This window comes from Brachycentrus maculatus, unplaced genomic scaffold (assembly GCF_059751285.1).
Source record: "Brachycentrus maculatus isolate JH-2025_06_01 unplaced genomic scaffold, ASM5975128v1 h1tg000633l, whole genome shotgun sequence".
NCBI classification, from domain to species: domain Eukaryota; kingdom Metazoa; phylum Arthropoda; class Insecta; order Trichoptera; family Brachycentridae; genus Brachycentrus; species Brachycentrus maculatus.
Genome location: NW_028281369.1, coordinates 389,376 through 407,500, shown reverse-complemented (window position 1 = coordinate 407,500; position 18,125 = coordinate 389,376). Strand labels below are relative to the sequence as shown.

The 18,125-nt window shown below is 33.3% G+C and overlaps 1 protein-coding gene across 1 annotated transcript in view; it reads right to left on the bottom strand.

The window, feature by feature from the left end:
- LOC148300923 (uncharacterized) overlaps positions 1-18,125 on the bottom strand; it is a 112,744-nt gene that overhangs the window by 28,004 nt on the left and 66,615 nt on the right. The window lies entirely within an intron of this gene.

The window sequence follows — 18,125 nt, the reverse complement described above, 5'->3', positions numbered from 1 at the left end:
ACACCGAGACGCGCGTTTTATTTTAGCACCGGAGGGGAAAGGTTAATCCCTCAACATTCAATCGCTCTTTTCAATTCAAAACCTTTTTTTTTGAAAGATTCACCTATTTTTCATAAATTATACTTGGGTTCAAAGAAAATTAAGTTGCGGGCTATCAATTATACCGCCTTAATAAGAATACTATTAAGACTAGAACTTATTATACAGACCTGAATGATGGAAGTTTAACTTCTGAAACATGTAGTCTTTAATAAAACTCAAGTGGTATAAAACAAGTGTTTCCTTTTATCATTGTAACATGTCTTACCACAAAGTTAATGCCGAAACAATAAATAAAAGAAGACTATTCATATAAAAATGGCGTTATATCCTATTATGTCTTGTCTGTTCGCCTTTCGGGGAAACAATGGCATGGTTTATTAGCTAATATAACTCGGAATTTCGTCTTAAATAAATAACAAATTAATATGCTGCACGCGTCCATATAGCTCTAGCTGTTGCACTAAGAGCTCAAATTAGCGAAATACGAGAATATATTCACGTTCATACAATACGGTCCCACAGAACTAATAGACACTCAAGACGATTGAATCGCCGTAATATAGGCATACATAAGTGATGTTTAAATGAATAAATCTCCAGTATTTATTTACATAGTAAAAGAAATTCTCTACTATGCTTACATTGTCTCTATACCTTTTTTTAAAAAGAGAAATATTTATGTTTTTATTAATTTAGTCCGCCTCCGTAGTGAAATGGTCAGCACGCTCGGCTACCATTCTGTAGGTCTCGGGATCAATTCCCAAGGGGGGGTCAAATAAATATAAGTGATTTTTTCACTATAATATTTATTCAATATTACCCTGGACTGGTACCTGAAGCGGAGGGCTGATCACCTTTCCTTCATGTGTAAAACGATCAAGATAACACTGCGTTTATATGAAGCAGTGCCCTATGCACCATTGGGGTGCGGATAAGGGTTTTTATTTATTAATATTATTATTTACAAAAATACTTCAATTTCATACTATTTCTGTGAGCCTATGCGGCACATTATTAGAAATAGGTATCAAATTGTTAAAGAGTGGGTTCTAACCGAGAAACTCTGACTTAAAGTCAAGAGTCCGCGACACTAACCACGGGACCACAAACCGACACAAATGTTTCCAGTTTAAATATATCGTAGTCGTATAGGAGAAAGTGACCAACTAACAAAACGTAAAATGTTCAGGAGGGCCATTTAAGTCACTTTTGCTTGGCAAGAAAATAAACATCAATGCAGTTAGTCATTTTTAACAAGTCAATATATTATACGTCCAAGTTTAAAATCCTTTGTGATTTTTTCAGGGCAATATTAAGCTAGTAAGATATCAAATGGTCAATGATCACGTTTTTGTAAAAAATGCACTTGTCACTTTCTCCTGTATGACTACGATATGATTAAATATAAATAAATAAATAATTTTCGAGGACCATCATGTCTTGCGACACCTACTTAGCGACCTGCTCTATGTGCCTGCTTATAACGCAGATAAAATAATAACGACAGCTAATTGGTATGCACAGGTTGACATAATTCGCACACGGGCTGAATCCTGAATCTATGACGACACTTGTGCATGCTACACGCGATGATGATAATTTAATGACATTATAGATTCATAGAAATGGAATATAGAAGCAGAGGATGATTGAGGAGAGCTTGGCATGATCGAGTATTTCAAGTAAGAGTGCTCAGGTCAGAAGTCGGAATAATCGGCGGGTATGTATGAAGAGATGCATGAATGTGGAAGGGGGGAAGATTGTTTGCAAAGACAGATTGGTGGTGATTTTATTTTATTTTATTTTTTTCAGGGTGAAGAGGCAGTCACCTAAAGATTTATTTTAAAATCATTAACCGGCATAATTATATTTTTTTCCGCCAAGGCAAGCCAGTATTGGTAACATTTTGGACTGTGATCAAAAGAATACTTACTTTGTATTATGAAACAAAATTTTGAATCCTAAAATATGAAAAATTGAAAAACTGGCACTCAAAAAACTGATCTAAGGCGTAGATGTTCGGGAACTTCATAAAAGTGGAAATATCTCGAAAACTAAGGCAATTTTACTGAGGTCATATTTTCATTTTTTGGTGAGTCATAAGCTGGCCTAACACCCCTTAAAATGAATACGTAGTATTATGGGACATCCTTTATATATATATATATATATTTCTATATATATATATATATATATATATATATATATATATATATATATATATATATATATATATATATATATATATATATATATATATATATATATATATATATATATAATATCATAGGCTGGTTTAAGTGTTTCTTTTTACACACGTGTAACATTCACCAATTCTACCCATTATTGACAACCTCACTACTCAAATTCTTGGAAGTTCTATATATATGAACATATATATATATATATATATATATATATATATATATATATATATATATATATATATATATATATATATATATATATATATATATATATATAGTCATAAAGTTATAAAATGTAATGTATATAAGTTCATAAAATGTGCCAGAAAGTATCTGAGAAAATACCATAGAATAGTTAGCGAGGCGTTTATCTGTTGTGATTTATTATTTAGCTGTGTATATGTGATTTAATACTGGTTCGTCCTCTAGGAGGTACAATGGCGGATGATGTCATTATTGACAATAAAGATGACTGAAGAAACCCAATGTCAAATGTACGGGAATAGATCTATGCAAATACGAGTATTTACGCTTTAATTGTGAGAATTCAAAATATGTATTAAAACTATATTATTTTTTGACATATCAACATAAGAAACTAAATAATTTACTATTTGTTTATTCTTCAAAACATATGACATACATAAGTCGTATATACATATAATATTCCCGACGAAATATTTATATTTCTCATTTTGGGACATGGGATTAAGGTTAACAAGACTGGAACACAAATAATAAAGTACCAATCAAAAAAGATTTTTTTTAAATAACCAAAGCTAATACAAATACATGGCAAAATATAAAAACAATAAACAGGTATAATAAATAGGCATAAGGAGCATATTTAAAAGAAATAAATGAGAAAAACACAATGTATGAAGCATATTTAAAATAAACAAATGAGAAAATATAAAAAAAATGAGAAAATATAACAAATGAGAAAATATAAAAAACATAAGGTAAAAACAAAATAAGAAAATATGACTAATCACTACATATATCGCTCACTCCTTTCAAGAACGTCATAAATCAAAATACTTGATTTTTCAGGAGAACGTTTTTAAAGTTTAAGAATATAATACAATGTGTTAAAAATAAGTATCAAGCCACTTATTGAACTTTTTACCGCGCAGCAGATCTTTTAAGGTAAAACCTGAAGGTTTTTTCTCCATTTGAAAAATATTTAGTATGTTTAAAAAAATAATTAAGCACTACCTTTTCTTCAAAATGCAAAAACAACACTTTCTGTCCTGTAGCGGGTAAATATTAAGTTAAAAATATGCCGCTTTTGCTGGGATATAGAACATTTTTTGGGCATTACGAAATCATGCACAACCCAAAATTGTCGATTTTTGATTTATGACGTTCTTGAAAGGAGTGAGCGATATGTCTTTCCATTAAATACTTTTTCAAATCATTTATTTTGGATCCCCGAATGGGTTATATTTTATATATGTCAGGCAGCTGGTTAACTTGGGTATTGGCAATATATTTTAAGGACCTTACTCCAAATTTAGTAGTGTTTATCGGCTCCACATGTATTTTGTTATGTCCTCGTGTATTATGGATTGTGAATTTCTTTCTTAAAAATCGGAATATGGTGATGTGCGTCACATCACCATATTGCGACACCATATTGCATATCACCATAGTGGACAAGTTATAGGGGATGCAAACCATACGTTCTGTCAGTGTCTGCTCACAACAGAGAAGGAGTACTTTCTAAATAGCTTAACACGGTCAGGAATCCAACTCCCCACCCAAGTATCCACCCTTCCTTCTGAACCTAATTCTAGTATTGCGGGCATAATTTCTAAAATGATTTATCGTGATAATTTTTAATTATTTTTTATTATTGATTTGGTGTTTAATTTGTAGAACTCCATTTTAATTTATATATTAATTTTAAATCAAACACAGATTTTTTGAGTCTACTAAGTTGTATTTTATTAACAAAAACACATAAAAATTATATTGTGACAATTGTTTCGCCTTGTTAGGGCATTATCAAACGAATGTCTTTTTTTATTTAAAGAAATATTTCTGTTTTTATTATTTACAAAAATACTTCAATTTCATACTATTTCTGTGAGCCTAAGCAGCTTATTATTAGAAATAGGTATCAAATTGTGATAGGGTGGGTTCGAACCGAGAAACTTCGACTCTACACTACACTAACCATGGGACCACAACCCGACACGTTCATTTTAAATTTTTACATTTTTACATTTTGACCAGCGGAAAAGACTGAATTAATTGCATTATCAAAGGAATTTGATAATGCCCTAACAAGGCGAAACAATTGTCACAGTATAATTTTTTATGCGTTTTTGTTAATAAAATACAACTTAGTAAACTCAAATAATCTGTGTTTGATTTAAAATTAAGACATACAACATGATAAAGCTTCAGCTTTAAACAATAAAATTTTGTATTACTAATTTGTTATTTTTATTTTCTATTATTACTTTGTTTGTAAATAAAAATAATACTCGACACTGGCAGAAACATCCTTTCACTGGGTGACTACCAAATAAATAATAAAATATAAATATAAAACTTTTGAGAAACGCCTGAGACATTACTATCTATCATTAGAGTCCTAACTGTCCATCAAATCTCCTCCCTTATTTTTCATATTCATATTATTTTTTGACATCTCATCAAAGATGAAGAAGAATATGGAGGTCTGGGCATTTACGGGGTTGACTTAAGTGTCACTTTACACACGTGTAACATTCACCAATTCTACCCATTATTGACAATCACACTATTCAAATTCTTGGAAGTTCTATATATATGAACCAATTTCGAAACATTGTTCTTGAATCACTAGAACTTCACTAGAGACATCTATTGGTGAGATATAAAGAAGCTTTTTACTAAGCAGTAACTCTTATATTAGTATGTGAGGTCCGAATCCTGGATTATAATCACACACATGAGAAACGCCAGAAAATACCATTTTAATTTTTATTATTTAAGCTTACAATTTGACCAAATAATTTATTTACAACATTTTTAGTGTGTCCAAATACTTGTTCACAACATTGAAGTCTGCCAGACTTGAAGTGAAAGACCTGTATACCCAATATTGTGAGTTGCATTTCATTTGAAATTACAAAAAAGGCTGTAAAAAGCTGAGTTTACACCGTCGAGTGTACTAACCCATCGGCCAATGAACTGGTAATTGTATTATAATAACAATATATCAGATAATATAAAAGACTTGTCTTGACACTGTGTGATGAGTCGTCAAATTTCTCTTTACAGATTATAAACTGATAAGTTCAAATAAATATTCCCATTATTTTCAGACGTCAAGTGTGTACGAGGGTCATTCGTAAAATAAGGCTCCCATATCGCTCACTCCTTTCAAGAACGGCATAAATAAAAAAAACTTGATTTTTCAGGAGATCGTATTTAAAGTTCAAGAATATAATAAAAATTATTAAAAATAAATGTCAAGCCACTTATTGAACTTCTTACTGTGCAACAGATCTTTTTAGGTAAAACCTGAAGGTTTTTTCTACATTTAAAAATATTTAGTATATTTCAAAAAATAATTAAACAATACCTTTTCTTAAAAATACAAAAATAAATTTTTTTGCCCTGTAGAGTGTAAATATTATGTTAAAAATATGCCGCTTTTGCTGGGATATAGTACATTTTCTTGGCATTCCGAAAACAAGCACAACTGAAAATTGACGATTTTTGATTTATGACGCTCTTGAAAGGAGTGAGCGATATATTTTTTTTCAATAAACAGCTTTATTGTTTTTCTTAATAAACACAAATTTTGTAACTAATGAGTCTTTATAGTTGAAGCTACATCCCAATCATTTTTGTTTTTTTTTCACTGGTTTAGCATAATTCGGGTCACATTTTTTTTATTATTTCTAAAACTAACCAACTAACTAACCATCACGCCGCTTCCCCGCAGGGAAAGGCAGAGAGAATAGAACGCCACACCACTCTGTCAATGATGTTGCTTCATGTTTGATACAATTACCAAAAAAATTAGATTTTTTATGTAAGAGCAATTTGAATAGTCTTCGGCGTTTAATCGATTTCTGTCGCACAGTCCTGAATTATTTAATTTGTAACAATTCTAGCACGTTTATGAAATAGCAAACAAGAAAAATTTCTTACTACCTCAAAAAATACATTTTTACCCCATTTAGGGCGCTTGTCCACTACCCGAAATTTTACGTCCGGCAGTCCGGTTTTGAAAAATGAAAGCGACTACGACAGTTTAGTGTGATCGAATTTACGCGCGACGTGTTCACGCACTGATCAAGAGCTCCGATCCGAAGAAAGATGGACAAAAGCACAAGCCAATCCAATCCAATCATCCTTATGTATGGCATTCAAACATAGTTGAATACCAATCATACATCTTTATGCCGTACTGAGAGATCGCATTTCGACTGCATTCAGTCTCTTTAGGCAGAGAGAATAGAACGCCACAACACTATGTCTTTGCGAACATTCTTCGCCTCTTCCACGTTCTTCGTCTCCTCATACATACCCGCCGATTATTAAGACTCTTAACCCGATCGTTCTCAAGTATTTGGCGTGCCGGACGGTAAAATTCCGTGTAGTGGACAAACGCCCTTAGGGTAATTTACCCCGGTTCCCCGACCGCTGCTATAATTAAAAAATATCATTGATTCTTCTCTGTCATCATTATTTCAATGCAATTGAATATCGCCCGCGCCACATTACATTTCTTCAACATAACCGTAACTAATGCGTTAAATAGGAAGAGATTGAAATAGAAGATGATGATGAATGGAAGAAGAAAGTGTGAGAAACAATATAGGAGTGGAAACGTGGAACAAAACAATATAATATATAAGATAATTTATTGCGGATCAAAGTTGACTAAGATCAATCAATCGACCTTTGATCCACGACTATTCATTTAAAAATATATCAATTTTAATAACCGCAACTAAGAAATTATTACTTCATACTGATTGAATTTTAATAATCAACGCCAAGTAAATACAGGTGGCACAAAATTAATAATATTTTGGAGAAATAAAACACTTTGGTTTGATCCACTGATATTTTTAATAAAACCAACTTTTTTTCAAAATTGTTATTCACAGATACTTTGTGGCACATTATTAAAAACCTTGTTTTAACCACTTTTTTATTATAAGTACACTTTAACCTACCGGTTCCGATAAGAACCTTGACATAACAACTACCTATAATAACAACTACCCAAAAAAAGTATTATTTGCGGTTGCTAAGCAATGCACAATAAAAATGGCACCGTACGTCAATCGTATTTGGCATTTTGTGAACTAGACAGCTGCAGCATACTAACAGGTTGATAAAACGGGCACAAATATGTTTCTATACTGGCGGCAGCCACTTGACGGATATCATATATATTTTTTTTAGTAAAAAAGTTATTCGAAAACAAAATTGGATGATTCATTTTGCGCCACCTACAATCTGTTTGTATACTACAGCTGTCTAGTTCACAAATGTCAAATATGATCGACGTACGACGCCATTTGCACGAATTATAACATTTTCCGATTAATTTTGTGCCGCCCTGTAGTTATGTATTTTGTAACTTAAGATCTGGGATCGTCCGGCCTGTTATCTAAGATTTGAAGACTTTGATCTTATATCATGAATTCTTAGAATTGGTTACCGGATGTAAAGCGGACACCGCAGTAACAAAAAACGCGCTAAGAGTGTCAGAAATGAAGACTCCAAGGAGCATATCTGGCAAGAGTCTACTAGATAGAATAAGAAACACCAGGATAAGGGAAATATGCGAGATCGAAGATGTTGTTAGGTGGGGAAGGCAACGAAGGAGACAATGGTGTGCGCATATGAGGAGAATGGAACCACCCAGACTCCCCCACGTAGCACTACACGGCCAACCCCAAGGCAGACCACGAAAGAGATGGATTAACAGCTTTTTTGAGCTGAACCCACCATCACCCACAGCGGTTACAAAGGATTCTTTGTCAGCTGCACATAAAGTAATAATTTTAATTCATTCTTAAGGAATAAAAACTGTTTGCAGATTAATGAGGGGGGAGGAGCATGTATGGACAGAGGCTGACACTTCGTCCTCGCCCCTTAGGATCATTTTGCCTATTAAAAAAAGAATACAGAAGAAAAAATCAATTTTTATAAAACTTATGAATAACGATAATGACTTAAAACTAATATATTTATATTATCCACTGACACTTCGTGATGGAATTGCATTTTAATATATTATTAGATTAAAACCAATGTTTTAGCTTTTCCACTTTATTTTTATTTGACCAGCGACCGGGTTTCGTCGTTACCGACATCATCAGACTGGTGGGGGGCTATACAAATTGTTATGTTATATATAAAACAAGGCAGGAGTTGATAACAAAATTGCATCAAATCATGGTTATCAACTCCTGCCTTGTTTTAACAAAATTGCATCAAATCATGGTTATCAACTCCTGCCTTGTTTTACATATAACATAACAATTCGTATAGCCCCCCACCATTCTGATGATGTCGGTAACGACGAAACCCGGTCGCTGGTCAAATAAAAATAAAGTGAAAAAGCTAAAAATATTGGTTTTAATCTAATAATATACTTAAAACTAAAGTTACACAAAGACAAAGAGGTTAAAGCATAAACATGCAAATTACAAAAACAGAAACAAAACAAAAATACACTGTAATTTACAATCAGAGAAAAAAATAAAGAATGGCATAAAGAATAAAGAAGGACTTCCCGGATGAACAGAGGCAGAGGATCCGAACACTACCCCCGTAAGAGGAGAACAAAACAAGGAAGCACAGTCCAGACTTTATCAACGTCCCACAGGAACAGTTTCCTGTTCCATCATACTAAGCCCACCTAGGCGTCAGCACATCTGAGGAGTTCCCAACGAGACAACTAATTCCGGGATAGATTGACAGCTGGGAATCGACATCCCAGGAGGCTAATCCCTCTTAAAAGCAGGCCACAAGGCCTACACCAAGAAGAAGAAATAGTTATTTAATTGGATCGATCATGGGTTATGGTATTACGAGTTAGGCCCGCGGAATGTTGCCAGTTGTCAGTAAGGTACAGCTGCCTTGGAAAATCAGAAGTGTGGGCATTCCCACTTTCATTAAAGTGAGTTTCTGAGTGCCGTAACACTGTTTGAACTCTTGAGAAATATCAGTAACAGAGTTATCCACATGATCTAAAAAAGTGATTTGAAAGTATGTGCACGTATTGCCTGAAGTAATAGCTGCTTGTAGCAGAAATTGACACCGATTATTTTCAACGTAAAACGTGTATTTATTTATAAATTTGGCGTTTAATTTGTAGAACTCCATTTTAATTTATGTATTAAATGTTAAATCAAACACTGATTTTTTGAGTCTACTAAGTGGTATTTTATTCACAACATTTTGAGTGTGTCCAAATACTTGTTCACAAAATCTGGATTATCTCCAATTACAGGAGTGATTTTCATATACTAATAAAAGACACTCTAATAAGAGAATTTCTGCTCAATAAAAAGCTTCTTTTCATCTCACCAATAGATGTCTCTAGTGAAGTTCGAGTGATTCAAGAACAATGTTTCAAAATTGGTTCATATATATATATTATATATATATATATATATATATATATATATATATATATATATATATATATATATATATATATATATATATATATATATATATATATATATATATATATATATATATAAAGATATATATATATATACATATATATAAATATATATATATATATATATATATATATATATGTATATATATATATATATATATATATATATATATATATATATATATATATATATATATACATATATATATATATATATATATATATATATATATATATATATATATATATATATATATATATATATATATATATATATATATGTGTGTATAGAACTTCCAAGAATTTGAGTAGTGTGGTTGTCAATAATGGGTAGAATTGGTGATTGTTACACGTGTGAAAAGTGATCACTTAAACCAACCTATGACCGTCGTCAGCCCCGTAAATGCCCAGACTTCCATATTCTTCTTCATCTTTGATGAGATGTCAAAAAATAATATGGTATTTTATTGTTAAAAACACATAAAAATGAATTATGATAATAATTAATTTTTAAAATAAAATTTGGAATAAAGGCAAAATAAAGGAATGGTTAAATGATCAAGAGTTAATTCTATGAAAATTGTAAAATAGTTTATATATTAACAATTCATTTTCTTTTCCTTTTTTGTGTATATTAGGTTAAAACGTATAAAAACAATAAAAATGTTTATAAAAAGAACTCCACCGACAAGACACACAAGGTGGCTCAGTGGGTCTGTGCAAAAAAAATTCATATGTTAAAATTTTTTATTTAAATGAATGTATACTATTTATGTAAATAAAATAAAACAAATAAATGACAATTGTTTCGTCTTTTCCAATGCTTTCATTTTTAATTTATTAATTTTTGGAAAAACCGGTTCTAATTTTGAAAAAAGGCTTGTATTACCAGATATGTACTCGTATGTATCGTCAAAGGGTTAACAGTTACATCAGTATAAATATGAAGAAAAATCGGACAATGTCGTATAAAACCGGACGCCCAGAAACGCTGGGTTAAAACCAGATGATTTATTGGCATAGGTGCAGACGGATTCACATCGCCCACAGGCAGAATAAATATAAAGAAAATTGAAGTTCACTGCCATCTATATCCGAAAATTTGTGTGGGTCGATTAATAATATTGACCTCTAAATACTGTTTGTATCCATGTTTATGATCAGCGTTCGTATACATAACATAATATACCCGAATTCACGAAACGTGCCTCATTACTATTCTTCGAATCACTTTGATCGGAGCCGCACTCCTCCAAGGCTCCGAATGCTGGACGATGTATAACACCTACTCTAGGCAACTAGAAACTGCTGAAATGCGAATGTTTAGCTGGTCAGCCGGAGTGTCCCTTAGAGGCAAAATAAAGAGTTCACGCATTCGTGGAAGCCTGGCTGTAACAGGCATCAATGGTAAGGTAGAGGAAAGGCAATTGAGATGGTATGGGCACATAGGACGCAGAGAACCTGAACATATTGTAAACCAGGCGGTCGCCATGGATCTTCCTCGAAAGACATCTAAAGGAAGACCAAATTCATGGATGGGTGGACCATAGACATCAAAAAATATAGCCGCCAATAATTTAGCAATGACACCAACATTAAAATAACTCCATCGTTTCTGCGACGTCATTCATTGCCAACTTACGAAAATAACGTTTTTTCGAAGGCGAATCTTCCAAAAGAAAATGATGAATTAAAATATTAATTATATCGGCTGTTATAAACACAAAACGAGTCTAATACAATACTTTATAAGCTGAGTACGTTAAATTAGATATTCCTCCCGTCTGACAAAGATCCATTCTCTCTGTGCATTTGCTCTACGTAAAAGTTAAGTAAAATTATTTAAAATAAAGTTTAATAAGTTGAAAGTTTAGTACCTACAATGTTTCGCATTATAAATTTACCAATGATACAAGAACATATGAACGTTTAGAGAATCCTGCTGCTAAAAGCCATTAAGCAAATTGTTACTTTGATTACGTCACAAACCATGAACAGCAAAAGATTCTCAAAGTTTCATTTGACTTTTCGTTTTGATTTTTCCAAAAGGATTTTACTTTTAAATCCGCAAAGATTCTTCTTTTAGAGACTTGTCTGCAGGTAGGATAGCAAGGATAGGGAAGGTAAATATGAAAAATACATCACAAACACCCAGACCAGTTAAAAATAAGTCTTTCTTGTAAATTGACTAATTATTAAAAATTAGTCATTTTAACTTTATTTTTTTTTTACAAAAATGACACCGAGATTTTTTTGTGTATGTCGGACCTTGAATCTTAGTGCATGTTTTTTTTCAACCCCTAGTGCATGTTGGTCCTCGGGTCGACCAAAAACGCATGTGATCAATATTTTGTGTAGTTGTGAGTGTGTGAATAGTGCTATGGTGTTGACGGGAAGTATTGTTTATAATATTATAGGTAAAATATCCATTTTATAATTAAAATATAACGTAGTTTTAAAATCACTATGAATATTTTATTATAACTTAATTATAATGTCTACCGCTTTCAAAGCTAACCGCTTCTTTTCAAGACTGATTAATACTAGTAATGTAATAATATTAATCAGTCTTGATAAAGAAGCGGTTAGCTTCGAAGCCGGTAGACATTATAATTAAGTTATAATAAATATTTATTAATTTATTTTATTTAAACTTTATGTATGGAAAATAAATAAGTACATTGGCAGGCTTATTGCTTAAATGCAATATGTTCCAGCCAAACAAATACAGACTAGTAATATTGGTCAAAACGTTTGATACCATATATAGCTGTTTGCAATCAGAGGGTAGATAGTACTAGAACATTTGAAAAAAAAAACATAAATTACAAAAGATGATAATAAGGAGGGCAAAGGAAAAAGGGAGTTTAGGGAAGGTAGAGGGAAAAACTAAGGGAGGAGGTTTGATGGACAGTTAGGATTCTAATGATAGATAGTAATGTCTTAGACGTTTCTTAAAACTTATTAGAGAAGGTGCATTTTTTACAAGGAGACGAAATTCATTCCATTTGGCAGCTTGGTATAATATTTATAGTAATTTCAAAACAAAGTTTTTATTTAATTATAGTCTTGAAAAAGTTTGAAAAGCGCAGGAAAATGAAAATTTTGTTAATTTTTTATGAGTGAGATTAAATCAGCATATTCTAATTTCAGAATGAAATTATATGAGTTCATAACGAATAAATACATAATATTATATTTCTCTTTGTCGCGGTAAATGTTGTCTTGTTTTCGACACCCACAAAAAGAGATTCTACCATACACTGTTGTACCATTCAGTGTGTTCAAGCACTATCTACCCTCAAGCACTTTCTATCTAAATGGTTTTAAAAATAAAGGGTAATTGAAAAGTAACAGCGGAAGCTAAACTGGCAGCGCACAACGAAGTCCTGGTTCCAACTCTAATGTATCTAAAGTAAAACTCTAAGTTAAACATGGAGTTGGCAAAAGAAGGATGAAAGTAGACTGAATGCAGTCGAAATGCGATTTCTCAGAAGAATGTGCGACAACACGATGCATGATAGATGTGCGAATAGTGAAATAAGGAAGGAATGCAAAGCTGAGATAAGCATTATCGATAAAATTAAGAAAGGTGTGTTGAGATGGTTTGGACATGTAGAACGATTGAGTGAGGAAAGAACGGTAAAACAAATTTATGAGGCGAATGTAATTGGGAAAAGGAGCAGAGGAAGACCGAGAAAAACATGGCACGATCAGGTATGCCAAATACTTGAAAGTGGTCAGGTTAGGAGTCGTAACAATTGGCGGGTATGTATGAGGAGATGCATGAACATGGAAGGGGCGAAGAATGTTTGCAAGGACAGAGTGGTGTGGCGTTCTGTTCTCTCTGCCTACCCCTGCGAGGAAGCGGCGTGATGGTTAGTTAGTTAGTTAGAAAAGTAACAGTAAGTAAAAAGTAAAAAATGGTAATTATATATTTTTCCAATATATATTATGCAAGACTATATGGAATGAATTACCTCTCTAATAACCTTTAAGAAACGTCTGAGACATTACTATCTATCATTAGAATCCTAACTGTCCATCAAACCTCCCTCCTTAGTTTCTCCCTCTACCTCCTTCCCTAAACTCCCTTTTTCCTTTGCCTTCCTTATTATCATCAATTTGTGATGAATGTTTTTTTTGTTGTTCAAGTACTATCTACCCTCAGATTGCAAACAGCTATATATGGTAACAAACGTTTTGACCAATATCACTAGTCTGTTTTTAATTGGTTGGAGAATTTTGTTTCTTAGCAATAAGCCGCTAATGTACATATCGCTCACTCCTTTCAACAACGTCATATATCAAAAAACTTGATTTTTCAGGAGATAGTTTTTAAAGTTTAAGAATATAATGAAATGTATTAAAAATAAATATGAAGCCACTTTTAGAACTTTTTACTGTGCAACAGATCTTTTTTAGGTAAAACCTGAATGTTTTTTTCTCCATTTGAAAAATATATAGTAAATTTTAAAAAATATTAAACAATACCTTTTCTTCAAAGTGCAAAAACAACACTTTCTGCCCTGTAGCGGGTATATATTAAGTTAAAAATATGCCGCTTTTGCTGGGACATAGACATTCCAAAAACACGCACAACTGAAAATTGACGGTTTTTTAAATACGACGTTGTTGAAAGGAGTGATCAATGTTTCTTTTCTATACGTGAAGTTTGAATAAATAAATAAACATACTGCATTTTTTAATCCATTCTACTCATTTTGAAATAAAAAAAACTAACTAACTAACTAACCATCACGCCGCTTCCCCGCAGGGGTAGGCAGAGAGAATAGAGAGCCACACCACTCTGTCCTTGCAAATATTCTTCGCCTCTTCCACGTTCATGCATCTCCTCATACATACCCGACGATTGTTACGACTCCTAACCTGACCACTTGTATTTGGCATACCTGATCGTGCCATGTTTTTCTCGGTCTTCCTCTGCTTCTTTTCCCACTAACATTCGCCTCCTAAATTTGTTTTACCGTTCTTTCCTCACTCATTCGTTCTACATGTCCAAACCATCTCAACACACCTTTCTTAATTTTATCGATAATGCTTATCTCAGCTTTGCATTCCTTCCTTATTTCACTATTCGCACATCTGTCATACATCGTTTTGTCGCACATTCTTCTGAGAGATCGCATTTCGACTGCATTCAGTCTACTTTCATCCTTCGTTTGCCAATTATTTTATTAGTTTTGCCAGTTATTTTATTTATTTTCATTTTGAAATAAATGTACTAAAAGAAGTTAACCCATTATTGACGTGAAGTTAACCCCATATCGACGTGTGTGGTTAGTTTGATTACAGATCTGTGCTTTTTCATTCTTTTTTATCTTCTACATTCCTATACGGTCATGGTCATAGCAACCCTTATTAACGAAAGGGATGAAGTTAACGTCACGGCACTAAACTTGATTCCAAGAAAAGATCTTACTCACAACAACAACAAAAAACATAAGCCACGCCACTTTCCGGAAATTTTATTTGATAGGCTTTTAAGTTCACCCCTGAAATATTGTTTACATCTGGATTGGTTCAACATATCGCTCACTCCTTTCAAGAACGTCATAATTCAAAAAACGACAATTTTAAGTTGTACATATTTTCGGAATGCCCAGAAAATGTACTATATCCCAGAAAAAGAGGCATATTTTTAACTAAATATTTACTCGTTACAGGGCAGAAAGTGTTGTTTTTGCATTTTGAAGAAAAGGTATTGTTTAATTGTTTTTTTAAATAAACTAAATATTTTTCAAATGGAGAAAAAACCTTCAGGTTTTACCTAAAAAGATATGTTGCACAGTAAAAATTTCAGTAAGTGGCTTGATATTTATTTTTAACTAACTAACTAACTAACCATCACGCCGCTTCCCCGCAGGGGTAGGCAGAGAGAATCGAACGCCACACCACTCTGTCTTTGCAAACATTCTTTGCCTCTTCTACATTCATGCATCTCCTCATACATACCCGACGATTATTACGACTCCTGACCCGGCCGCTTTCAAGTATTTGACATACCTGATTGTGCCAAGTTTTCCTCGGTCGTCCTCTGCTTCTTTTTCCAACTACATTCGCTCCATAAATTTGTTTAACCGTTCTTTCTTCGCTCATACGCTCCACATGTCCAAACCATCTCAACACACTTTTCTTAATTTTATCGATAATGCTTATCTCAGCCTTACATTCTTTCCTTATTTCATCATTCGAACATCTATCAAACATCGTTTTGCCACACATTCGTCTGAGGGATCGCATTTCGACTGCATTCAGTCTGCTTTCATCCTTCTTTTGCCAACTCCATGCTTCGCTTCCATACATAAGGGTTGGAACCAGAACTCCATTGTGTACTGCCAGTTTAGCTTCCGCTGATAGATTTTTATTTGCTAAAACTGATTTTAGTGCACCATTTACTCTGTTCCCAGCATTCACTCTCCTTTCTATGTCTTTATCAATCTTTCCATCCCTAGAAAACATACTACCCAAATATATGACATCATCTACCTGTTCCAAAATCTCCCCATTTACCAATATTTCACACTCAGATCTACATTCATCTCTTTCAAAAACCATGATTTTGGATTTGCTAACATTCATCAATAAATCACTTTCCTTGCACACATTATACACTTTTGTCACCAACGTTTGCAGGTCTTCTTTGCTATCGGCAAGAAGAACAGCGTCGTCAGCATATAAAAAGCAACAAACGGTCAAATTATTCATTCTTGCTCCAATATTCAAACCTTTCAGCTCTTTCATGCAGTTATCCATGTATAGATTAAACAGCCAAGGCGACATTACACATCCCTGTTTTACACCTTTAGAGATGTCAAACCAGGATGAAAAAGAGCCATTTACCCTAATGCATGCAGTGCTATCCTCGTACAAGGATGCAATGCCCTGGATGAGTTTACTGCTTACTCCATACTCAGATAACACCTTCCATAACTTCATTCTATCAACGCGGTCATACGCTTTTTGCAAATCCACAAATGCGCAGAAAAGCTTTTGGTTCTTTCCCAAAAACTTTTCTGTTATATCGCGCAAGGCAAAAATTTGATCCGTACATCCTCTCCCATTCATAAAGCCACTCTGAACATCCCACACTTTATCCTTAGTTATGGTTCTTACCCTTTCTATGAGGATTCGTCCATACATTTTACCAACAGCACTCAATAGACTGATTGCTCTATAGTTTCCACATTCCACCCTAGATCCTTTCCCCTTGTGAAGAGGCATTATAACTGCCCTTCTCCAATCGACGGGAGTATAATTCTCCTCTAGACACCGGTTAAAGAGCCTATGTAACCATGTGAGAACTATTTTGCCACCATTCTTGATGTATTCTGCAGCAAAATTATCGAATCCTACAGCTTTTCCATTTTTTAGGGACTTTGAGGCATTCACAATTTCTTCCATACCTATCTCTCCTGAATCATCATCCACACATATTCTAGGAAGTGTATTTACGACACACATGCTGTTATTATTAATTGCATGCGTTTCATACACCTCCTCGAAATACTCTTTCCATCTCTCTTTTATATTTTTTTCATTCGTCACCATTTTTCCGTCTTTCGCTGCAATCGATTTCATACATCCATTCACGTTTAGATTTCGGGAGTTTTTGACTTCTTTCCAGAATATTTTTATATTTTCTTGGAAATTTTTTGTCATTTTTACTCCTTCTTCCTTTTTCAACATACGTTTTCGTTCACTCACCGCATGCTTAACTTTCATTTTACATTCCTTGTACACTTCTTTAACCGATTCATACTCAGTGGAGTTTTTATTTTTTACTGCTATACAATCTAACCACGCATTCTTCTTCTCTTTCACTATTTTTTTAACATCGTCATCCCACCATGCATCGCCTTTTTTCCTTCCTTGCACCGCTATACCACACACTACCTTTGCAGATTCGCACACACTTTCTTTTAAATGTTTCCACATGTCATTTATACTTAGATTCTTTCTATCCTCCGCGATCAACCTACTGCATACGTCTTTTACAAATTTACCCTTTATGTCGTCATTCTGCAGTTTTTCTACTTTGACTCTAGAGGGAGCCGCCACCTTGTTTGTTTTGGCCCTCCATCCTTGAAACAGAATCACTCTTGAAACCACCAAAAAGTGATCTGTTTCCATTTCGGCCCCCCTAAACACCCTTGTATCTACTGTGGCGGATTTCAATCTAGAGTCAATGACGACAT